The sequence below is a fragment of the Meles meles genome, chromosome 17, assembly GCF_922984935.1.
Source record: "Meles meles chromosome 17, mMelMel3.1 paternal haplotype, whole genome shotgun sequence".
Classification (NCBI taxonomy): Eukaryota; Metazoa; Chordata; class Mammalia; order Carnivora; family Mustelidae; genus Meles; species Meles meles.
In genome coordinates, this window is record NC_060082.1 from 18932091 (window position 1) to 18958780 (window position 26690).

General features: G+C 34.4%; 1 protein-coding gene across 3 annotated transcripts in view; it reads right to left on the bottom strand.

Moving 5' to 3' along the window:
* The window catches only part of BRINP3 (BMP/retinoic acid inducible neural specific 3), a 399003-nt gene extending 373263 nt beyond the window's left edge, over window positions 1-25740 (bottom strand). Inside the window, exon 1 of one of the 3 annotated variants that reach the window (XM_045983654.1) lies at window positions 25521-25740. The gene's annotated coding sequence lies outside the window, so the exon portion shown is untranslated. Of the gene's footprint in view, window positions 1-22371; window positions 22961-23766; window positions 23956-25520 lie in introns of those variants that run through there. The other 2 variants (XM_045983655.1, XM_045983653.1) reach the window with 2 other exon arrangements.
* Window positions 25741-26690: the final 950 nt, after the last annotated feature.

Consider the following 26690-nt stretch of genomic DNA (forward strand, 5'->3'; position numbering starts at 1 on the left):
CATAATCAAACTATTTCTAGGACTTTAAAAACTTAAATATGCATCCATGTCCTATTCATGAGACAAACAGGCATACCTACAAAATTCATATACACGTAAAAACTATGACAATGTAGATCATACATAAACCATGAAACCATATACATTAATTTTATAAGCGTTCAAAAATAAAATACCAGGAGGTGCAATCCAAGTGTGGTGTAGTATAAATAACTTTACACAGAGCAGCTGATGCAATGTCTTTACACTACACAAAATATTCTACAAATATTTCCACTCAATTTTCCTTTCCATCTTCACTAATCTTTCCCAATATCATTATTTATAGCACATAGAACTATGCAGTATATAATTCTGACTAATGAAAAAATTTTGATTGTGAGAGTTTTTAGTCAGCAAAATATCTTTAGAAAGCAATCAAAATGCACAGTATTAAATAAAGTATTTTAATTATAATAGTTGCCATATTGCTCTGTTTGATAGAGCCATTGATACTTTTAATTTGCTTTCTAGTTATCACCCTACAATTCATAATTTAACACTACACTATTTGTACATGAAAGGTATACAGCAATAATTTTACAACTATAAAGTATCTCAAACAGTGATGCAATATGACTGATGTAAGTCATCAGATCCAGTTACACACACTATACAATCAAAAGGACCAATGCCCCCATTCTGTATGAGTTGTCCCAATCATTTGAGTTGCTCTACTCTGATGATTAAACAATGCCCTCTTTTGAAAATAACAACGGAAGTCTTACAAGAAAAGACACTTAAAAATTATTTATCATAATAATGATAACATCATGTAATAGAAAGATCTTGGAATATTTGTTGGGAGTTTCTGCATCTCCATCAATTGCTTGTATAAAGATGATACTGAAAATGATTCAGTACATAATTTCTAATGCTGATGTAGAAAATAAGTACTTTTAGATAGTGTTTCTTGTGTGGGAACTATACCAGTTATCTTAAAATTAATTTTATTTCATTTATACTCATAAAGAAGTATTCCTATGTTTAATGGTATAGTATAATGCTCTTATGACTAATAAATATTTATCTTTGTTATGTGTTTACATATTTTTATTCTTCTGATCAAATATATTCAAACTAGAAACATTTAATCGTTATTACAAAAAGTCATATTTTCTTATGTAAAACACCTAGATTAGTGCCTAGAATGTTGGAAGGACATTAGGAATACTTCAAAGTACATTTCATACTGTTATGAAATCATACAATTGTATACCATAAAATTAAACCTAACTCTTTTTGCTCCAGCACATGATTTTCAAAGACACACAACATTAACAAAGTAGTATACAATTGACTTGGATGGCATTTAAGGTCTCTAAAATTCTGTGATTTTTCAATATGTAATTGACCAGAACCACCATATTTGTTCTTTTCTTACCAAATGTGTTAAAGATATTTCATGGTTGTTGTATTTCCTAATCTTAACACACAGGAAAATGGAAAGACTTTCTTATATTATGTGTGGAGGGAACACTTAAAAATGTTAGTATTAGGTTTTAATTATTTCTGTTTCTTCTACTTTTGAATTGGGTACATGCTCTCACTTCTGTTCAGTAATTTTTCTTTTTTTCTGAAAGAAAGTTTATCAGCAATGGTATTATGAGAATATCAATCCTGTCCAAATTTATATTAATTTTGGGGATCTCTTGAAATCATTATAAGGTCTTTTTAAAGACATGAACAACAACCAAACTATGATTCCCAACATTTCAACTCAAGCCACCTTTGGGAAACTTCCCTTAAGAGTTACGAAACAGGGAGAAAAGCAGTGTTAGAATATATTAAGACAAGGATGTATGTTTCCAAAGATCCTTAGGACAAGTGACCGTTAGACTCAATGTTCACAAAAAAAAAAAAAAAAAAAGACTCATTCACCTAGTTGGTTTTTTTTTTTTTAACAAAAGCAGGTAAATGTACTTTTGTAAATGAGTAGTAAATTTTAAATTATTACTGAATCGCCTGACTTGGTTCCTTTATTTAGTTTGGATTAATAGCGATATTTATTCTTGTGTGAGAGATGAGTTTATGATATAGATTGCCAATTTCAAAAGTAGTAAGTATGGCTCCTTTGAGGAATCTTAGAGGTCACTACTAAAGTAAACTGCTATACTTAGAGGTATTACCAAGGAACGGAAGTTATGAGTTTCAAGGAAAGGAAGTAAGAATTATTAAACTAATAAGTGAATTATGACAACAGTGGAGTGTAAGAAAATGGCAAAATTATCTTGAATTTACTATTTCTGACTGTCTAAGAGGCCAACGAGGGAAACTACAATGTCAGTGCACAGTATATTCTGAAACATATAAGGGTGTATTTTATGAATAACAAAATATAACAAAACATTAGAAAAACTAAAAACATGAGTTCATATTTAAAATGTATCATTTAATTAAAAATGGTACTTATCAAGTCTTTCTTTTCCAAAATTAAGAGGAAGCAGTAAATACTGAAATATCAGATTGTTTAAAAAATAGATATTTAGTATGTGACCTTCTCTTACAACAAATTCTCACCAAATAAAATTCGGTGGGGACATTATCAATTCACACAACTTATTACTTGCAAATACCCAAAACGTTCGTGCAGAAGAAAACACACCAAAAGAAGTTACATATATAGTAATATGCACTAAAGCATATAATAAATATATAAAATAATATGTTTATATATATAAATGCATATTCTAGTACACAATAAATATTTCTCCTCATTAGCTCTCCTTAATCCTATTCCAGGGTGGCAGTGCATTATTTTTATCTAAAATACTGGCATACCGTATGTATTTGAAATTCATAAAATAATGGAACTTATAAAGTATTTCCTATAATAATACAGATGAATTTCTAGTATAACTAAAATTAGAAAGAAGAAGAAGATTATGAATTACTGACTTAGACTTAATATCCTTTAGATTGGTGGGTCATGTCATAGAGGTTCATCTATCTATTAGAGGTTATCTAATATCTAATTGAATGTTCAAAACTAATTATTACTATTTGTTGAACAATTAATATTTCATACTATGTAATTTCTTCCTTTAGGTTTGCATTTGAATTGATTTTTGCTGCTAACATGTTCAAAATAGTTTCTCAGGAAATAAAACCCACTTATAACCTTGCATATGCAAAAAAGCTTCATAAAATAATTGTGTCAAGGAGATTTCTTTTACTTTAATTTTGAAAAACGTGAAACCCACAGGGAAGTTGAGAGGTTAATACAGTAAACACATATATCCTTCAGCCGCATTTACCAGGTGTTTACATTTTACCACATATTCTTCTCTATTTCTCAATCCCATGTTCTTTATGGAGCAAAGGTATAAGGAAAACTGACTCCTTTGCTCCAGGTAATGCAAGCATTTTCCAGATTCCTCATTTTCAGCAACTGCTACACTGCTTTATTAGATAGCTCCTTAAAATTCATGATCACTAATATTGGAGTTTGTAAGTATAATAGTTAAATCTTCAAAATAAAGTCTCCAATTCTCCAATTGTTAAAAAGCCACATTCTTCCTTAATAAACTAATGGAATGTATCTTATTCTATGAAAGTGTAAATATCAGAATCATTTCATTATTATAAAATAATATATTGTAGATAATGCTCCCAGAATCTATTAAATATATAGCATATTATTATATTATTATATATCACATATCATATTTTATTACATATTAGAATAAATGTTAGCTCTGAAGTAAACATCTACTAAATAAACAGTGTAAGTAAATGAATGATGGAAGAGTTAAAATATATTTTAACTATAAATTTTCAATAGTTTTTCCAAATAGTTATAATTCATATTTCTTTTGGTAACATTAATAATAAAGATAAGTACCATAAAAAGGTAAATAATAAAAAGAGGTAAATATTAATTATCATTTACAGTGGGCAAAATGCCCTGATATATTTTAGTATGAAGCTGGATGACAGGTATCATTAAAAATACTGCTTAGAGGGGCACCTGGGTGGCTCAGTCTATTAAGTGGCCTACTCTTAGTTTTGGCTCAGGTCATGATCTCAGGGTTCTGGGCTCCAGCCCCATGATAGGGTTCCATACTCAGGCAGGGATTCTGCTGGAGATTCTCTCGCCCTCTCTCCCATCCCCTTCCTCCAGCACATGTGTATTTTGCGTGCATTCTCTTCCTCTTTAAAATAAATCATTTAAAGAATAAATAAAATAAAATAAAATAATTAAACAAAACAAAATAAAATAAAAATAAAAATACTGCTTTGGGGGCACCTGGGTGGTTCAGTTCATTAAGTGGCCCCCTTTGGCTCAAGTCATGATCACAGGGACCTGGGATGGAGCCCCATGTCACACTCTCTGCCCAGCAGAGAGCCTGCTTCTCCCTCTCCCTCTGCCTGCTGCTCTGCCTGCTTAGGCACTCTCTGTGTGTCAAATAAATAAATAAAATCTTTTTTAAAAATTACTGCTTTGATTCTAAGAAACTTAGAAGGCTTTATGTGAGGTAGAACACAGGGCCGGTGACAATCTCTTAGAAACCAAAACATCTATCAACTAAAAATCAACATTCTTCATTTAATTTTCTCTTTCTGGTTTCCTTATCTCACAAATGACACTTCCCTATATTCAAATCATTAAGCCAAATTCTTTTGTTATTTAAATTCAAGTAATTAATAGTTTATTATTAGTTTCAAAGATAAAATTCAGTGATTCATTAGTCTTATATAATACCCAACACTCATTACATCACAAGTCCTCCTTAATGTCCATCACCCAGTTACCCCATCTCCCTACTCTACTCCCCTCCAGGAATCTCAGTTAGTTTCTTATGATTAAGAGTCTCTTATGGTCTGTCTCCTTCTTCTAATTTCATCTTGTTTTATTTTTCACTCCCTTCCCATGTGATCTTCTGTTTCTTAAATTCCACATATGAGATCATATGATAATTGCATTCCCCTAACTGATGTATTTCGCTTAGCATAATACCCTTGATGGCTGCATAATATTCCTCTGTGTGTGTGTGTACATCTTTTTTTATGTATTCCCCTGTTGATGGGCATCTGGGCTCTTTTCCTAGTCTGACTATTATGGACATTGCTGTTATAAACATTGGGGTGTAGGTGCCCCTTCGATTCACTACATTTGTATATTTGGGATAAACCTCTAGTAGTACAATCGCTGGGTTGTAGGATAGCTCTATTTTCAACTTTTTGAGGAACCTCCTTACTGTTTTCCAGAGTTTTAAGCTAAAATCCTACTTTCCTCTACCTTCTCACTCATGACATATATCCAATCAGTTCCCAAGTTCCTCCCAAGAATCAAATCTATCACTTTCTTTCCACACCATCTTCACTTGAGTGGGTCATGCTGTACCCCCAACCTACCACCATAGTCTCATTCTGGATTGCTACAATAGCTTCATAATTGCTTTTCTTAACACCCACGTGAGTCTCCCCACGTGGAGAGTTCGTTTCTCTTTCGTTTTGTTTTTACTAGGGTTGTCTTGCTATAAAGTTAAATTTGAGCAAATAACTCTTTACCCCACTTATTATTTTGTGTCATCTGTCGCCTGGATAACATTCAAACTCTCTAAGATAATTTATAAAATTATCTTCCCTTACTTAATCTTTCATCTGTATCTCTTCCCTGTGTATGCCACCACAATTCTCAGCCAAACAGCTATGTTTCGGTCATAATTTATTCCTCAAACTCACCTCAGTTTCTCCCTTTCTTCAGCATATGCAATTTATTCTACCTAAACTATTATTTCTACTTGAATCCCTTCACTTGCCCAATTCTTACCTATCTTTCGATTTCAGACTAGATTATCATTTCTCCACAAAGCTTTCTGGGACTCTTCAAAATTGGTTGGTCTTATTTCATGATTCCATTACTTCATCTATTGTATTATATTTACATTGTATATTTATGTGTATATTTTGTCTTTTTGGATGAATATATCCCCTGCCTCCAATTAGACTTAGTTTTAGAAGGACAATAATTATTCTTACTTTAGTGACAACTGGGGTACTGTTGGCATAGTACCTGAAATAAAGTTGCTTAATAAGTATTGTTTGAGTGACTGAATAAACGGTGATTAAATAGTACTAAATTGAGGTGTAATTAATGTGATATGGATGACAAGATTAGAAAAACTCCTTCTATGGGGGAAGAGCAAGCTTTACAGAGGACTTAGCATCTGAGCCATACCTCAGGATGACAACAGCTTTTATAGTTGAGGAAGGAGGGAAATGGAGTCCTGATATAATGGTCCAGGTGTCCAAATCATGAAGGTAAATGGCATGTTCAAGAATTATCAAAGCAAAGCATTCTTAGTAGTAAAAAGCTTAAATTAAGAACAAGGACATAAAATCATAATTATTGGCTTTAAGTTCAGTGATAAGGAATTATCATGATCATGCATATAATTGTGAAGAACTTGGGGTTTTTTCATTTATGTTCTATTATTCATAGTTTCTAAAGAGAGACCAAATGAATAAGAGTTCAAAGGTAGAGTCAAACATAGATTTTCTTCTCACTAATAAGCACAGTATATATTTTATATTTTACTATGTTATCACTTTTGAATTTAAATAATAATAATACAGAAACAGCAGGTGAATAGCTTGTCCCTCCCCATTTGAAAGGCCATATACTAGAGATAACTGTAACTGAATACCTTCCAAACTTCATTAGAGAAAAAAAAAAAGACAATAATGATGAAAATGGCATACTATTTTTATTTTCTTCTCAAGAAATTACTTTTATTTTATTTTTTTAAATAATTTTTAAAAGATTTTTTAAATTTATTTGACAGACAAAGATCACAAGTAGGCAGAGAAGCAGGCAGAGAGAGAGAGAGAAGGAAGCAGTCTCCCTGCTGAGCAGAGAACTGGATATGGGGCTGGATCCCAGGACCCTGGGATCCTGACCTGAGTGGAAGGCAGAGGTTTTAAAACACTGAGCCACCCAGGCGCCCCAAGAAATTACTTTAACAAGCTCTTTTGATATGTCAAGCATTTTACCAATATTTCCTTATTTCACCGCCTGGCAACACAATACAGTATAAATCGTTATCACCATTAGCTTGTTGAGATGACATAGGTTCAAGGTGAATAAATAAGCAGCATGCGAGGACTGAATGCCAATATTCTTGAAGCCAAATTGAAAACCATGCTCTCCCTATTACACCAAACTGCAACTTAATCAAAACTGATTGCCGATCAAAAGTTATTTATTAGGATTTTTGTTGCCACTTAATGAAATGCTCTTGAACAAAATAAAATTTTAAAATGGAAAATAAGTCACCTGAGTGGTTCAGTCAGTGAAGTGTCCAACTCTTGATTTTGGCTCAGGTCATGATCTCAGAGTTGTGGGATCCAGCCCCAAGTCTGGTTCCATACTGGGCTTAAAGCCTGATTAAGATTCTCTTTCTTTTTTTTTTTTCCCATTTTATTTATTTTTTTCAGCATAACAGTATTCATTGTTTTTGCACAACACCCAGTGCTCCATGCAAAATGTGCCCTCCCTATTACCCACCACCTGTTCCCCCAACCTCCCACCCCTGACCCTTCAAAACCCTCAGGTTGTTTTTCAGAGTCCATAGTCTCTTATGGTTCGCCTCCCCTCCCCAATGTCCATAGCCCCCTCCCCCTCTCCCAATCCCACCTCCCCCCAGCAACCCCCAGTTTGTTTTGTGAGATTAAGAGTCATTTATGGTTTGTCTCCCTCCCAATCCCATCTTGTTTCATTTATTCTTCTCCTATCCCCCTAACCCCCCATGTTGCTTCTCCATGTCCTCATATCAGGGAGATCATATGATGGTTGTCTTTCTCCGATTGACTTATTCACTAAGCGTGATATGCTCTAGTTCCATCCACGTCGTCGCAAATGGCAAGATTTCATTTCTTTTGATGGCTGCATAGTATTCCATTGTGTATATATACCACATCTTCTTTATCCATTCAAGATTCTCTTTCTTTCTGGGGAATCTGGGTCACTAAGACAGTTAAGCTTAAGCATCTGCTTTGGCTCTGGTCATGATCCTGGAGTCCTAGAATCTAGCCCCATACTGGGCTTCTGCCTCAGCCAGGAGTCTCCTTCTCCCTCTCCCTCTGCTTCTCCCTGCCACACGTGTTCTCTCACTTCCTCTCTCTCTCTCTCTCTTGCTTGCTCTCTTTCTCTCAAATAAAATCTTTGGGGGGAAAAATAGATTCTCTTTTCTTCAATCTCTGCCCCTCCTTTCCCCTCCCTGAAAAAAAAATAATAAAATAAAATGAAAAATATAAATATTAGAAATATAAAATAAAATTAAAATGGGAGGTTTTTTTCTCAGTCAGTTATAAGCAAGTGATCTGAGTATTACGGGTTTTCATAATATAAGTTTTCATATTACAGGTTTTCAAAGCATACCTGCTTCATCTAATTTAATTTTTCAATGAAAGTTATAGTTTAATCAACTAAATGTGATTCTGTGTCATATATTTAAAGATATGTACCATAAACTAAAAATATCAAAAAACTACTTTTTTCAAATACATGTATTATTTATTGGATTAAAAAGTATAATAATGGTCGGCATGATTTAATTTACCTCTCTGCTCTTCAGAGAAATTACAATATTACTCCGAAAGACTTAATGATGCAATCTTATTAAAAATTGCTTTATAGTAATGCAAAAAGGAAAAAAAAATATCCAACATACATAAAATAGAGATGGTGTCTCAAAACAGGACACTTAATAAAATTTCAGTAGAATGAGATGATTTTAATATTTTGCTGAAATGCTATGATAAATTTGTAATTAAGGTCAGTTTTCTTATGTCCTCAAAAATGGCAGATAATGACAAGAATATGAAGCTCATTTTAGCAAGTGTTATTTTAAGGAATAATAATGTGAAAACTCAAGAATACAGCTAAAAAATATATATTTTGTAGTATTACTTGCAGGAAAAATCCCTGGATATGAGGAAAATCATTTTAAAGGCATTGCTTTTCTAAAGTGGAAAACTCAAGTATTAAGTTTAGTAAACATATTCAAAGACATATGGATAATTTAATGCATCATCTACCTATATGCATATACATATGGATTTTCATCTTTGCACATCAAGACCTATATATTGTATATAGTCAAATGAATAAAAAATAAGAGCTCCATTATTCAATGATTTGCATCATTACTTTAGTAATGACATATTAATTGATGGCTTTAGTTAAATAATCAGCTATGTGCTATAATTTTAGACTTCAAATGACCTTAAATTGTTCTTCCTTAATCTAGACATTGTTTATTTAAAAGTAATAAATTTTTAAAAAGCCTAATGGAGTAGAATAAGGCATTTTATTATATAATGATGTTAAGAAATTCATCAAGATATAAAATCTTGCTTATGTAACATTTTCTATATAAGTAGGCAGAATTTTACCACTCTCTTTTCTGTACTCCACCAGGAGTATAGAGAAATCATTGCTCTACCTTTGTAAACCTGTTGAGTAAACAGCCATGTGTAGGAATGGGGGGGAAAAGAGTCATTCTGACTTTTAGCTATGCAATTTGTCACAGCTATATCTGGAAATTATACCAAAAGGGTTTTTGTTTTGTTTTTCTTTTCCTTATGCATTGATAATTCTTTCAATTTCCCTGAATAAAGGGGAAACAGAGTTATAAAAAGCCAAAAAAAAAAAAAAAAAAAAGATGTGATAACCGCTAAAGCAAAAAAGTAGCATATAACTTCAGGTATTACAGAAAACTAAGGTATGCAATCAGGAACTTAAAAAAGAACAGAATGATATACACAACGGAATACTATGCAGCCATCAAAAGAAATGAAATCTTGCCATTTGCGACGACGTGGATGGAACTAGAGCGTATCATGCTTAGTGAAATAAGTCAATCGGAGAAAGACAACTATCATATGATCTCCCTGATATGAGGACATGGAGAAGCAACATGGGGGGGTAGGGGGATAGGAGAAGAATAAATGAAACAAGATGGGATTGGGAGGGAGACAAACCATAAATGACTCTTAATCTCACAAAACAAACTGGGGGTTGCTGGGAGGAGGTGGGATTGGGAGAGGGGGAGGGGGCTATGGACACTGGGGAGGGGAGGCAAACCATAAGAGACTATGGACTCTGAAAAACAACCTGAGGGTTTTGAAGGGTCAGGGGTGGGAGGTTGGGGGAACAGGTGGTGGGTAATAGGGAGGGCACGTTTTGCATGGAGCACTGGGTGTTGTGCAAAAACAATGAATACTGTTATGCTGAAAAAAATAAATAAAATGGGAAAAAAAAAAAGAACAGAATGTAATCTTATTTGAAATAGCAATTCCTCTTGAATTTTAAAAACAAATGTCCTGTGGGTTAATAACTACCTTAAATCCTTTCCAATATATTAGTTTGAAAATTGTATTATTATTATTATTTTATTTTATATTAATTATAAATTATATTAATTAATATTAATCAATAAATTATATTAATTATATTATATAATCATATTAATTAAATATAATTAATTATATATTTTAGTTATATTAATTAATATATATTAATTATATATTATATATAAATATATATTAATTAATATATATTAATTAAATATGATATAATTAAATTATATTAATTAATTATAGATTATATTAATTAATAATACATATAATATATATTATATTATATATAATATATATTATATTATTATAAAATAACTTCTGACTAGATGGATTTCCACAAATAAGCCACTATTATCCTTTTTAACCCCTTTGTTCAAACATGACCAGTTTATGAAGGACTTGCTGGCAAGGATTATGTTTTAGTAATCCCTGTGGTCACTAATGTTTAACATTAACATTACATCTGGTAAATTTTTGGAACACACACTGAATTGAATTCCTTTATTTTTTTTCTTTTATTCATGGAATATTTCATTATGTCTGCCGAAGCCAGCAAGTGATTGCCATTATATTAATCTGTTAGGAATGCTTTATTATTATACTTTTTCACTTTCCTTTTCTGTTTTGTTGTTTGTTTTTTGTTTTTTGTTTTTAACTAACTTGTTTTAAATCATGTTGTATAGGTTAAGATTAGCCTGAGAAGTGAATTTTTCCAGTGATTTAACTCTGCTAAGCCTATAGTCCAGTGGGTCCTTCTCATTATTTATTTTAGCTGATCAGGCAATACAGTGCCTCTGAATTACAGCTTTAAGTGTTTTCCATCTTAATGAGGGTTAGTAATCCTCTGAGGAGTATATACTGCAGAAGGAACTAATCTCCTGCTTGATCCTGTCAATACAATCTTGTCCTACCAATAAAGAAGAAGTTAAATGATACTACCTAATGGTAGAGCTGATTAGAAAAAATGAACAGAAGGTGAATTTCATTCCTTAATTCTTCAGCATATAGGAGATATAATTCTTGAAAGTCCAAAGTTCAAGGGTCACTTGGGTTATCTTTATATTTTAAATGTAAAATATCTTGGCTTTTCAACATAAGTGATGATATAACAAAATATTTTGGTAAGATTCGGATTGTACTTAATTTTAATTCATAAGGAAAAGTGGTCAGAAAGTAGAGAATTATATTCAGATGCAAGATGTTTAGTATACTTAGATTGCAGAATCTAATTTTAAAGTACAGTATGAGAAAGGCTTCTGAAAATTTATTATAATCAATATCTTTGATTACCAGAACAGTAAAAGAGAAGAAGTTTAAAATAAAGATTTTTTTTTTCCTGAAGAAGACATACAGATGGCCAACATACACATGAAAAGATTCTCAACATCACTTATCATCAGGGAAATGAAAATCAAACCCACAATGAAATAAAACCTTATTCTTGTCAAAACAGCGAGAATTGAGCAAACAAGAAGTAACGAGTGATGGCTCGAAAAATGTGGAAAAGAAAAAGAAAAAGAAAAAGAAACCTCCTGCCCTGTTGATGAGAATGCAAATTGGAGTATCCATTGTGGAAAAGAGTATGGAAATTCCTCAAAAGATTAAAAATAGAATATTATGATCGATTAATTCCAGTACAAAGTATTTACAAGAAAAACAAGAGCAATAATTTGAAAAGATACATGTACCCCTATGTCTATTGCAGCATTATTTACAATAGCCAAGATATGCAAGCAACACAAGTATCTATTAATAGATGAATGAACAACAATGGAATATTATAGTGTCATAAAAAAGAATGAGAGCTTCCCATTTGTGACAACATGAATGGATCTAGAGGATATTACGCTAAGTGAAATAAGTCAGACTGAGAAAGACAAATATCATATTATTTCATTTACGTGTGGGACTTTAAAAATTTCAAACGAAAAAGCAGAAACATCCGCAAATACAGAGAACAATCTGATGGATGATGTGGGGTGGGAGGAGGTGGGTGAAGGAGAGTGGGAGATATAGGTGTCCAACTATGGAATGAATAAGTCACAGGTATGAAAAAGTACATCATAGGAGATATAGTCAATGGTAAAATAAATAAATAATTTAAAAATAAAGATGAAAATAATCTATCTATATATACATATGGAAATGGAATGGAAATAATAGTTACAGACATCTGTATTTAATATGGTTACTGTAAGTAGGAATAAGATTCTGCTTTTTCTTGTATAGTCTGATAATAAAACATCCTGGCTTGTAAGGAGAATAAAACAATTTTCGTCAGTAAAATAATTTCGTCACATAAATGCATATTTACTTTTTTAATATTTTTATTTATTTATTTTACAGAGAGAGAGAGAGATCCCAAGTAGGCAGAGAGAGGGGCAGAGAAAAAGGGGAAGCAGGCTCCCCGCTGAGCAGGGAGCCCAGTGTGGGCCGCGATCCCAGGACCCTGAGATCATGACCTGAGCCGAAGACAGAGGCTTAACCCACTGAGCCACCTAGGCATCCCACATAAATACCAAGTTAAAAAGAATTTGGGGAACTAACTTTGAAAAAGGACTGTAAGTACTATGCAGATACAAAGACAATAAAGATTTTGCCTCTGCCTTTTTGGATAATGACTTCAGTCACAGTTTTGCAAAGTTTTTAAAATGCTTTTTAAAAAAAGTTTTCAATAATGATCCTGGATAAAAACTAAAAGTGTTCCATTGTGTATATATACCACATCTTCTTGATCCATTCATCTGTTGATGGACATCTAGGTTCTTTCCATAGTCTGGCTATTGTAGACATTGCTGCTATAAACATTCGGGTACACGTGCCCCTTCGGATCACTATGTTTGTATCTTTAGGGTAAATACCCAGTAGTGCAATTGCTGGGTCATAGGGTAGTTCTATTTTCAACATTTTGAGGGTCAGGGGTGGGAGGTTGGGGGAACAGGTGGTGGGTGATGGGGAGGGCACGTTTTGCATGGAGCACTGGGTGTTGTGCAAAAAGAATGAATACTGTTACGCTGAAAAAATAAATAAAAAAAAAAAAAGAAGAGATATGAAAGTGCTTAAAAAAAAAACAAAACTAAAAGTGTAATACTGACTTGTTGTTCAGTGAAAGCATTTATACTGTTGTAAAAAAATAATAATAATAAACTAATACAGTTTACGACTAAGACATAGTGCTGGGCTGAAGTATAGAAATGTTGATGTTTGGAACCAAATGGACAATAAATCTCTTGTTCCAGAATAGGACCAAAATTTACCTTGGAGTTAAGCAGGGCTACAAGGTAAAATGGGCTATTTAATTAGAAGTTATTATACGGAGATATATAAATAGGAGTATACCTTCTGAAGTCGCAGACAAAGGAAATATTACATTTAAGGCACTTTTAAGGAAAGTCCAGTAAAATTATTAAAGTTTGTTTAAAGGTACTGATTAGTAGGCCACAGAATTTTTTTTTATTTCAAAATAATAATGTCCAGGTTCTTTTTACTCATCAGTAAGGAAATGAAACTGTTCAAGTGTTTTTAACCTAGGAGTGTATGGTTATAAATATTGTCAGAGGACTCCTAAACTTGTCTTCTAGTCTTGGTTACAGATATCATTAAATTCCAAGGATAATTCTTATACTTCTTCAATAATTCCTATAATAAATGTTGTAACCACTGCAATTCCAGTACAAGCAACATGAGGCAAGTATTTGTATCTCTTTTATTCACTAATGCATCTATAGCATTAACAAAATAATTTGGCCCAGAGAAAATTAAATTTGTAAAGTAAATTCTTATAATGTTAATCTTTTTGTTGTTGTTGTTGTTAATTTTAGTTACTAAAAAACAAAAGGTATAACACATTGGAAATACTCTCATTAAAAATAAGCTAACATTTAAGAACAAAACAAAACAACACAAATCATGATAAAATGTCAACGAAGTCATTACTCTGAGAATTGTTATGGTTTTATTTGCACAACTGTCCTGGTTCCTACATTTCTCTTATAATAATCTTCTAGAAGTCTGGATAGAAAATTCATTCTTGTTGACCTATATCTATACTGAGGAATATGACAAACGTCTTCTTCCCTCAAAGAGAATTAGATTTGTAATATCAAAACTAGACATGTGTGAAAATAAAATGAGTGGCCAAGCATTAAATTTGCCTTGGTGGATTAATTAAAACAAAATGTACTACAAATACCAAAAAACCTATAAGCCTCTTATGTACAATTGTTGCATCTTTTCATTGTTATATTTCCAAGGTGTACCCCAGTGCAAACCATTGATCATACATTTAATAAATACTTTTTAAAATGAACCAAAACTAACAACAAAAAGAGATACTTTACAATAAGCAAACCAACCCAGCAACAAGTAGTTAAATTTTTATCTACTGTTCTCCAGTGCCCTCTAAACCACCATCTAAGAAAGCATGTCAGAACTCTCTTTGAAGTTCTCTCTAGTTGAAGAATGCACATCTTACCCATTTGCCAAAAATGCTGGGATGGCCAATATTTTCATGTGGTATCTAGTCCCGTAGTGCCTGATATTGGTCATATATTGCAGCTTGTCTGAAATCTTTTCTGATAATATGCTCTATTTTCCCCAAACATACAAGTTTGAAAATATCTGGTATTCTCAAGGACATTCTTGTCACTAGATTACTTTAACTTCAAAATAGCTCAAATTTTCTTCAAACTTAGAAAGTTATAGAAAACTTAAGATAGTAAATTTCAAAAGAAAAGCAAAGTGAGAGGTACCTGCGTGGCTCAGTCTGTGGGTGTCTGACTCTTGACTCTGGCTCAGATTGTAATCTGGGGGTCTTGGGATGAAACCCCACATTGGGCTCTGTGCTGAGTGGGGGGCCTGCTTAAGATTCTCTCTCTCCCTTATTCTCTCTTAATCTCACAAAACAAACTGAGGGTTGCCTGGGGGAGGAGGTTAGGGAGAGGGTGGTTAGGTTATGGACACTGGGGAAGGTATATGCTATGGTGAGTGCTATGAAGTGTGTAAACCTGGTGATTCACAGACCTGTACCCCTGAGGCTAATAATACATTATATGTTAATACAAAAATTAAAAAATTATCTTAAAAAAAGAAAAGATTCTCTCTCTCCCTCTCCCTCTATCCCTCATCCTATTCATGCTCTCTCTCACGGTATCTCTGTCTCTCTAAAATAAATAAATACATATTTAAAAAAAAAAAAAAAACAAAATAAATCTATATGAAAAACAATTTATGTTCTTGAAAAGAATTTTTATATAAAAAAGCCAGATTTTTGAAGGATATTATAAAGAAAGCATAAATGGGACATTGTTATGTCTAACTGATTAGCTATACTGAGCATATCAAGTATGCACTAGTGGTAATTTTTCAAATCATGTTGTCTGAACTTGTCAGAAATTACCTTCTAAATAATAATCATAGGAATCGATGTTATGGGAAGTACCTGAAACTGAAATTTGGTAATAAATAAATTTTAATGAACAGTTAATAGTTGTCTAGTTTCAAATCCTGAGTAAATAAATTGTCATCTTCAATTTAGACCTCTACAAATCTATAGCTAAAATAGAGGAAAACATGTTAAATTTTTGTCACTTTTATGATGAAAGAATCATGCAGGGAGCTAGATAAAACTCTTGTTTACCTTACTGACTCAATATTATTGATGAGAAATAAATATTTTAAAGAGCAAATCACAGCTTTTTATATGAAGGTGCTGATTCTTTAAATCAGAATTGATTTTCTTAAATAGCAGCTGTCAAGGATAGGTTTAAAATGTAGTAATGACATGAGTGATCTTTCATATTCATCCTGGCCTATCTTTGTATGATTATAAAAATCTGCATTTCATGGATGGATGACAGATACAAATGAAAACCTGCTAGAGTTCTGAGAGGAAATGTGAGTGTTTGAAGTTAATTTCCTCCATTGTTTTGTCACCATTCAAATATAATTAGCCAAAGTATAAAGATAGCTATACATTTAAAACATCAAGGGGCACCTGGGTGGCTCGGACTCTTGAGAACCCAACTCTTGATTTCAGCTCAGGTCATGATCTGAGGGTCGTGGGATCAAGCCCTGTCTTAGCTCTGCTCTCAGCAGGGAGTCTACTTGGCATTCTCACTCTCCCTCTCTAAAAAAATAATAATAAAAATTTTAAAATTCAATAATCTGTTCCTGATCTAAAAGTTCTCAAATAAGAAGGGATATATTACAAAAATCTGTGTGTTCCGGGAAAAGAGGCTTATAAATCCATAAGCTATGTTTCCAAGCAAGGGGAGAAAGAGGCTTAAAACAAGTACTTTATTTTAAAAAAGAAGTTTTAAATTTAATTTTAAAAGATATGTGGAGTATCCCTTAAGAATTTGTTCAGGAGTCCCTTTTCTTTAGCTATAAATTTTAAGTTTCAATTCATAGAGAAGACTGGATTCCCTTCTCTCAGTTCACAATGTGAAAATGTTGTTTTTGGGTAATTGTTGAAACTTTTCATAAGCACAAAAGAGCACAGCTTACAAATTGGAAAACACATATTCCATAATAATTGCTCTTTCAATAAAGTTTTTGAGTTAATGTTAACACGTTGTTTAAAAACTCCTTTTGGAATGAAATTTGTAAAAAGGAACAAAAAAAAAACCCTTTCTAGTTGTTTCTGTTGTTGATTGGTAATAGGCAGATCCTTTTTATTCTATTTTGGAGACTTCTGGTCTGTCACATTATTCCATAGTATAATCTCCAAAACAATACTTACCACATTTATAAAATGTACTTAACTTTGTCTTTGTTTATTAGTGACAGGTCTGAATGAACAATCAAAAAGTCATTCAATTTGAATGTTTTGCGTAATCTATACTTAGTCTATATGTTAATCTTTGCCATTATATAAGAAAATATTGAGAAAAGCATGAGTTAATTATCTAAAAGGATCACTTTTTAACAACTCTGCTGCAATATTTATGTAACCTTTAATGATTTTCTTCTAAAAGTTTAAACTGTTTATTATTTAACAGATGTTCACTTCTGAAAAACACTGTCCTATTATCTCTATGTAAATTTAGAGGACTGATTTTCAAACCATCAGAAATGTTACCTACTAAAGACATGAAAGACACTTAAATGTATTGTCTACACCAGGACTTCCTGATTGAATTAATTTTGTTCTATATTTACTCTAGCTACAACAGAAGAAGCTTCTGCACACAGTATTAAATTGCATATCTGAGAGCTGTTAAGAAAAACTTGTATCTTAAAAGGTTTGTCTATCAAAGATATCACAAATTACAAAGAATCACAACATATGTGATTCAGTAATCTGATACTTGATTGAACATAGTTTCCATTTTTTTAAATATATTTTTTAGTTAGATTAAATCACTTTTTCCCAAACTACCTTGCATCTGTGGACATCATCTGGCACATTTTAAAGAAAATGTTTTCCAGTTGTGAGAATAAGTGTTTAATGAATCTATAAAGTAACAGTGTGCTTATATTCTGGCCACTATTTGACAGCAAAAATCTAAAATGCATGCCTACTCAGTTCTGCTCTTCCCAAGGCAAGATTGTTTTTTAATAGTGCAATATTCTAGAGATAGCTTTTAAAATTAACAAAATGCAAGACTCCAGAAAAGTTAATAAAAAACAGCTCAATCCTGATGAGGTTGGCTGATATTCACAGAAATCAGGAAGAATAAGTCTATCTATAAGTATTCTTTCACAATAACTCTATAATGGAATTTAAATGAAACACACCATTATGAGACAATAATTCTTATATAGCAGAGAGCTACAATACATTTGAATGTAATGCTAACATATTTATTAATTTAATCAATAAATGGGTATTTTATAGATTTAATTTGCTGGAACTATAACATGGTATCTTCTTTATTAGCTATTAAAGGGAATTTGTGATGCTTTGGGTGCTTTCAAAGGCATCTATATCTGAGTAAATTAGGGCTTAGACATTAAAATAAACACTCCTAAAATATTAATTATAAATAAAAATAGGTCTAACTGAAGATAAACACCATTTTTAACTGTAAATTTAATAAAAAGTAAAAATTGTGAGAAATTATACATTGTGTTTAAGAAATAACAATGTCTATGGAAGAGTAAGAATCTATGAGCCCTCTTAATTTTTTAGGATGTATGTCATTTTTCAACATCTGAATTTACACTTTTTCGGTTAAAATTAAATATTTTAAAAATCCACACAACTATTTGTTTCATGGTAAATACCTAGGAATCCAGTCAACTCATTAAAATATACCAGTTTTATTTTTTAATCTTGGGGGAAAAGAAATTGGTTAAAGAATCATAATTGAGTTTATTAAAATTATAGAGCATTAACTAGTTATTCATGATTAGTTATTTTGAATACAAAATTGAAAAATATCTTAGAATTGTATGCGAATACTTTAATTTCATATATTAAGTATAGAAAAGTGGATTCATAGTTTATGACATCATAATCTATAGAGATTTTGGTTTTTTTTTTGTTTTTTTTTTAAGGACTTTATTTATTTATTTGAAAGTCAGAAATTACAAGTAGGCGGAGAGGCAGGCAGAGAGAGAGAGGAGGAAGCAGGCTCCCTGCTGAGCAGAGAGCCCGATGCGGGGCTCGATCCCAGGACCCTGGGATCATGACCTGAGCCGAAGGCAGAGGCTTTAACCCACTGAGCCACCCAGGTGCCCCTCTATAGAGATTTTGTAACTGGAAAAGTAAGTGTACATATGAGTAATTTGATACCAATGTTCTTAATAACTCATCAAATAGGTCCTGAAATGTTAATAATGAAAGATTTAAAATGTTATCGATGAGGATATTTGATGACCAATATAAAGTGGTTACAATGGCTGTTTGATATCATTTAAAAAAAAAAAAGAATGATTGAAGTAACTTCCAGATGTATTTTCAACAGAAAAGTCATTAGTGTTCATGATAAAATTTCAGCTTTAGAGAATCTTTTTTTCTACACTAGAATAAATGTTATTATATTATCCCCTTCTTTTAATAATCCATTAGCAATCAATAATATTCAAACCCAAATCATTTTTTGTTTTCCTTTAGAACTTATGGACTGTAAATATTAAAATCATAAAACCATATAACAGTGAATAGAGATACATTCCTAAATGTCTAAATGAAAAAATCCAAGTAGTTGCTAAATTAAAACATTAACAATGCCAGATGTCTCCTAATTTATTCCGGTAAACTGAATATTGATTTATAAATGATGTTTGAAAAGTCTGATTTTTTTTGTTTTTCCATTTTTAAAGTTGCTACATGTGAATATTTTCATCTTGCTTCAACTAAAGTGACAGGAATCATCAGGTTAATAGTATAAATTTGATAAGAAATCAGACTTTCTTTTCACTAAATGATACACTGAAAAGTTAATCAAGAGTAACTATTTTTGTAAATGTGACTATTGTCCCAGAACTGCATTAAAGGCAAGGTAAATATAATATAATTAAGAAATAATGTGCCTCAAGAAATGTATTCTTGAACTTGTTTTATTTTTTAGCTACACAATATCAAAACAAACAGAAAATATTGTTTAAACCCATTAGAAACCACAACACCATAGACCACCATAGACCAAGAATATTTGATACTATTTTTTTTTTTAAGTTGTCAACCTCATTACGTTTTTCATGGAATGAGAACTTTAACCAAAAAGAAAAAAAAATTAAATGTAAATGGTATCTTCTCAAAACACATTTTGTTTTCATTGCATGTTTATCTATTTAAGGCATCCTCACTTCTTACGTCATTTATCTGTAACAATGCTATAAAGGAGTTATTATTTTCCTCAGGTGAAAGTTGAGAAAAATAAATGAAGAGTGGTCAAGAAATTTCACTAAGTTCGTATTTAGGAGGTAGAACTAGAACTGATATTGAGGAAAGAATCCTAAACCCATTTTACTCTACATTTCAAGATAACCCACTGTTAAGGATAAAGAGAAAAATGTTGAGATCTTAGAAGCCTACCTCATTAATCATAAGTTATAGTCATAATATCCAAATACCTTTGTGATATTCTTTCATGAAAGCTAAATTTGTACTCAACATGCCACAGATTGGTGTTACATTTCTGTTTGTATCTAAACTTCAGACTAACACCCGATTTTTAGATTACTGGAATTGCAGGTACTTATTCTAGTCAGTAACTGCTCATTTTAGTGATAATATGAAAAAAAATCAAAATAACAGGGAATATAGGAAACTTAAGCATAGGTTGATAACAAAGTATCAAAGTTTTGAAGTCCCACCCATTAAGTTCTTTGCACTTGTAGAGAGAAACACACAAAGGCACTATTCTGAAAAGAAAATCCATTTTTATTTAAAGAACACACAAACCTAGTAATAAGGTTAATTTTGTATATGCATATGTATATATAGTACACACACACACACATGTACACACTCTCACAAACACACACATTCTTTTAGAATCCCAAAGTTTCTTCCTATTTAGGTTTGATCTACTTAACTGTAATATGCCAATCATTTTGCATGAAGAAAAACAAGATATACTGTACTTTATATTTAAAAAGCCTACATCTCCATTACAATGTTGAGTTTAGGAAAATATTTCATGAGGCACTAGAATTACATTCTATCTAATTAAGTGAGAAATGAAATTGATCATATATGTATCATGTCTATTTCATGTGGAAAACATTATTAAGCAATGTAGATTTAAATATGTTCTCCACCCACCCAAAATGGGCGTTCTCACACACACACACACACACACACACACACACACACACTGAACATGTTCATTACAATAAAATTCTAGAAGGCAAAATGCAAAAGAATTGAGGAATTGGAACTCATTGACAAATTACTTTGTCTACTGAAGTAAAAACTACCTCTTTCCTCAAACTCCCTTTTAAGAAAAGCACTGTAACTTTGCAATTTTATGACCCAAAGTTTCAATTATCTTTCCTATATTTTCAAGATGCTATCAGTGAGCCTTACAAGCAGAAAAATTATTGATCAGGGGATCCACGTCAATAAATGTAAGCACTAAAAATATTTCCAGAGAAAATCTTAAAGAATACAATTTCTTAGAGAAGAGAAAGTGTTAGAAATAAATGGAATAGTTTTAGGGTTGTGTTTTGTTAATTTTTTGCCTCATTTTGTGGGGACTCCAGACTCCTTCAACATGTAAGCAGAACATCACAAAACATTATCAATAATAATAACAAAACTTCATACATTCAGAATATGTTGTCATTTTAATTAAGTTTTTTGTCTAATCTAAATAGAAGACATTTATGGACTGCTAATATTATACATCTACAAAACCTGGAATTTAAAAAAGCCTTATTTATGGAAGATTTACTATAATTTTCTAATTTATTTTTTCAGTTTCTAACTGGTTTTCCAGCCCATAGATTTCTATATTAGGGTCACAAGTAGCATAGCCTTAGGCAAGCCCTTTTCTTATCCTGTTTGAAAACCCAAACAACCCCTACCCCAAGATTTTTTTTTTGAAATTGAGAAAGTAATAGGGCTATAGTCCACTAAACATTTCTCTCAAGTAGTCAGAATTAAATTACTAGTTCAAGATGCCCTTTATAATTTTCCAATTGTCCTCATATTAAGGTCTGTGACCTTAACAAGGAGCACTATTTCAAGGCATTTCTGCAACTACTATTTTACATACTTCATTAGGGTTATGCATCCCTTCCTCCAACTCTGTACCCTTCCCATTTCTTCCTTTCACCTCTGCCCAGTTTATGATTTTTGTAACATTGTTAAGTATTTAAATGAATGCAAGTTAAACATTTAGATGGATTTAAAGGGTGCACCAACGTCAATACTAAGAAGTTATGCATCATAGCAGAGCCATCTGAAAATACATGTATCCCATCGCTTGAAACAGGGAAAAATTATCCCAGGATGGGTCACATACAGATTATATGATTGTCAATAAAATATAGACATTCAGTCCTTACCTGCTTAACTGCATGATGTCAAACAAATCTAAACAGCATGCAAAAGTCCCCAAATTCTGAATCTGTCTTCCAAGCGGTTGAGACAGTTTTATACCCTGATGCTTTCTTCCTTGCTTATATGCATTTGACTGGCTAGGATATTTGTAAGCAATACTAGGATTATTTTGCAACCCCAGTCTCCTCTTCCTCTTTTCAAGCCTCTGGCTGGCATCTCACACAGCTCGAAACGGGCATCTTCGGAGGTAAAGCCTTCCCAGCGATTCCCGAAAGGATTCCCATTAGAAGGCGGTCCCTGCTCTAAAAGGCCGATCACGTTCTCGACCTAGTGCAGAGTAAAGCACTCTCTGGTTCAACTCTTGGGGGCTAGGAGCATAGCCATCAGAGACCTAAACTCTCTGCCACTGCTTGGCTGCAGAACCGTCAGGAACCCGCGGCCGAGAAGCGCCACCCCCTCTCGGGCGGACACCGAGGGGAGCGCTCCCGGTCCCAGCTCCTCCTGCTTCTCCCCCCACCTCCAGAAAAAGGGACACAGAAAAATAAAAGCCCAACTTGAAAGTGTGTCTCATGTAAGCCAAAGGGTTCCCAACCTCACTCTTTGCTTCAACTCCAACCTTGTATTCCAAGCTCCAGCTCTAATTTGAAACCCAGCTCTCTCCCTCCTCCCTACCCCACCTCCCCCCAGATTCACCAGTTGGTGACTGACAAGCTGGTGAAAGCAGAGAGGGAATGACAGGCAGTAATACTCAAACACAGAGCCCGAGAAGTCAGTTAGCAAGCTTAAGCTCGACTAAGCAGGGGGATGAAGAAGGCGATTATGGTTTTATGAGGCAGGCATGCTGGAAAGCCGTCATTTATGAGTCTTAGGGGATATAGCTCATTAAAAATAATTAATAAATAAATAAACAAAACGCAAATGCAAAAGGGCATTGATAAGAGTCTAGTGCTCCCAAGTCTGTCCTTTCAGAAAAGAGGTTTTGCTCAAGTTTGGCCTAAAGCAGGCTGAAATGGAGCGTGAGGCACGGAGGCAACCCTCCGGCGCGCCCTACGCACCGGAGCTGCAAATGCCCACCCCGAGCTCAGTGAGCCGCAGGGGCTGAGTGCGGAGCCTGCGCTAGCCCGGCAGAGTGCGGGACCCGGTCCCTGCCCGCGCCGCCATCCCCGCACCCGGCACCAAGCCTAGGGCCAGCGGCCAGCCAGGCGACCGGACACCTTGTCGTCCGCGCTCCCCGCGCCCAGGTGGCTTAGGCGTTGCCGGGAGCTGCGGAGAAATCTCCAGGCTCGGTCGCCTGTTGCTAGCCCTCTGCTGAAAGCGTCCTTGGCGGCACAGCCTCGCAGATCTAACTGTCCCCCTCGCGAGCTGGAGTTTCAGGCTACAATAGAGCAAAGCGTACTTACCTAACAGCGTAGGGCTGGGCTTGACTGGAGTAGACTAGGTTAAGAAGGAAAGATCTGACTGCACTGAAAGTTGCGTTTTGAGGTTGTGTGGGGTGTGTGTGTGTGTGTGTGTGTGTGTGTGTGTGTGTGTGTTTACCCCCCACTCCCTTCCACCCCTGCGCAATAGCACCAGTTCTCCAAAGAGGAATCTTGAATTGGTGAGTTATGCTAAGCCCTCGTTTCTGAAACTAGAGTCGCGGCATCTGATGGCACTTGTCAGGCAGGACGACCAGACTAGGAAGGAGACCAGGTAGAAACTAGGGACGGATGAGGGGCGCCAAGTGGTGCGGACCACAGTCTCAGCCCTGCTCTGATGGGCTGCTGGTGAGAGCCAAGGGGGGAAAGCCCTTGAATCCTGAGACTGGGGGGTGGGGGGGTAATGCTGCAGCTGGAGTACTTTTATGTCTGGAAACTAAAAGGGCTTTTGAATTTAAAAAAAAAAAAATTACTTAGGTCTTCGCGTCAGCCATCAATGAGGACAGGGATAGTTCTTTCTGAGAAATTTTAAAAAGAGGGAGAAGAAAAAGGAAATGAAGGAAGAAGAGACAGAAGGAAAGAAAGAAAAGCTTAAACAATAGGTTCTCATCTCCATCCATCCCAATAAGGAGAAAATGTAGAAACCAGGAACTTGTTCTGATGGGGGCTGGGCACGGTGGAGGGGGATTTTAGAGAAAACTCTAAAACCTTAGTATGTATTAGAGACTGCAATACATGTAGGCTTGACATTTAATTAATACCATGTCCTTGTCAATATGTGAAGTAAGAGCTAAGATTTAAATGTTCCTCAACATACCTATACTTAAAGGGGAAGTGATAATCATAATGTCAGGTAAACCCATACAAAATGTTCATAAAAGCATAAAACACTGATGCTTTAACATACTTATTAAAAATTGAGTCTGGGGTTGAACAAGTGTGAAGAGTGAGGCAATTAATTTTTTTATATAAAGTCTGTCCCTGATTTTCAATTTATTAGAACCCAGATAATCAATCAGTGCTTTCTTCTGATAGCCCTCTTCCTCTGAAATGAACACTCTGTGTCCAATTAGCTGTTCATCAGCTAAATTCACAAAATCAGAAATGTACTAAAGATGATGCCTGAACTGAAATGCAATACCCAAAATAATGTATTCATGTGTGATTTGGGATAATGTAAGAAAAAAAAATGGTGCACTTAAAACTCCCACTCTTCTTCTTACCATAGAGTGGCTTTTAATGTTTAGTGTCCTGCTAAACCCATAAAAATACACTTTACAAAAGTCTTCCTTCAGTCATGTAATTGCTTGTAATGAACAAATGCTGACCTGAACAACCTTCTGAAGATCAGAAACCAGTGAACTTTCTCAGACCCTGAAATTGTGAGAAGGTTTAAGCTTACTCTTAGATAAACATATAAAATTTGACCTTTCAAATGGCACAAGAGTGTGTGCCAAGAAGCATTAATGGGAGGGGGGAGGAATGGTTAATGTTTCCTATAACCTGTAATATAAAGGAGGACAGAAATAAATAATGTAAAAGGTGATGGGATAATTCATTACATGGGCTATATCTTAGTAGCATAATTGCAACTAATATACTAATTAATGAACAGTCACATAGATCTTTGAGTTCTGAAAGTAACAAAAATATCTTTAAAATGAGATATTGTTAAACAAAGCCTATTAAAAATAACACTAACAATAAATTTCTAATAAAATATAAGGAGAATAACTTACCAGAGGACATTTCAGGAAGCAGGATGACTGTGAGAAAAATATATCCAGGATTCAAACAGATATTCCATGATCTTCCAAATCAAGATAGTGGTGAGCTGCAGGGTGGTGGAACTTTGAAAAAATCAGCAGTTCCTGGTAGCATGTAACCACCTAAAAACCAGTTACACAGAAAGCCATGAACCCCCAAGGAAAAGAAAAAATGTGCGAGAGGTGCCTTTTATTTTGGGGGGGAGGGGGCTTATTTGTAATGATCCTTAGGCAGACAAAGTGAAATTTACTGACTGTACATGCCCACACAGTGGGGGGAAATAGAAGCTGTGTAACCCCGGGGAACAGGAGGTGAAATACAGATAAATCTGCAAAGAGAAGTAAAAGGATGTGTTGAAGACAGGAGATAAAGAGAGAACTAGTGAGCAAGGCTCTAGTCATCCTGAAAGATACAGCAGCAAGAATGATTTAGGCTGCTGGGAAGGATCCAATGAGAATTCAAGAGGGCACTGCTTCTGAAATCCTGCTCTGATCTTCCCACTCTCAGTTCTTTAAGAGTTACCTGCGCTGGGAACATGATTATTGGGATTAATAGTATTCCATCAGTGTGTTTCACTAGGATTTCCCTTGAACTCTCTCACTCGCAGCAACTGAGGGAGGCGTAGTAAGGAAGCCCAGCACAGCCAACACCCCCCCCCCCCCCCCAATAAACCACTATGGTCACTTTAGGGTGACCAAATCATCAGCGATTTGCATGGGGGGGTGGGTGTCGAAGGGCTGAAGATGCGGATGAGGCCGAGTCGCCGGGCGCTTTCGGGGGCGCTGTGCCGAGGCTCAAGCAAGGGGGCCGGGAACCGTGGTTATGAGCTGCGGCGGCGGCAGCAGGAGCCCTCCCAGGTGCGGTTTTCTCGGAGAATGCTGCAGCCCGCGACTCGAGGCCATTCACTTCCAACCGAAACCTCAGCTCCAAATGCCTTGTTTTAGAAGCTAGAGTTCGGGAGCTTCCGAGGACGGTTCCTGGGGGAGCGGGTGACAGGCTGTGAGGCTCCGTGTCCTCTCCGATTCCTGCACAGTTACCGAGGGAGAGTGTGCTAGAAATGGCTTTGCTGCCGAACGCAGGATCTTGCCATTTTCGTATCCCGATACGGCACACACGATCGCCTGATCGATCGGGTAAGATTA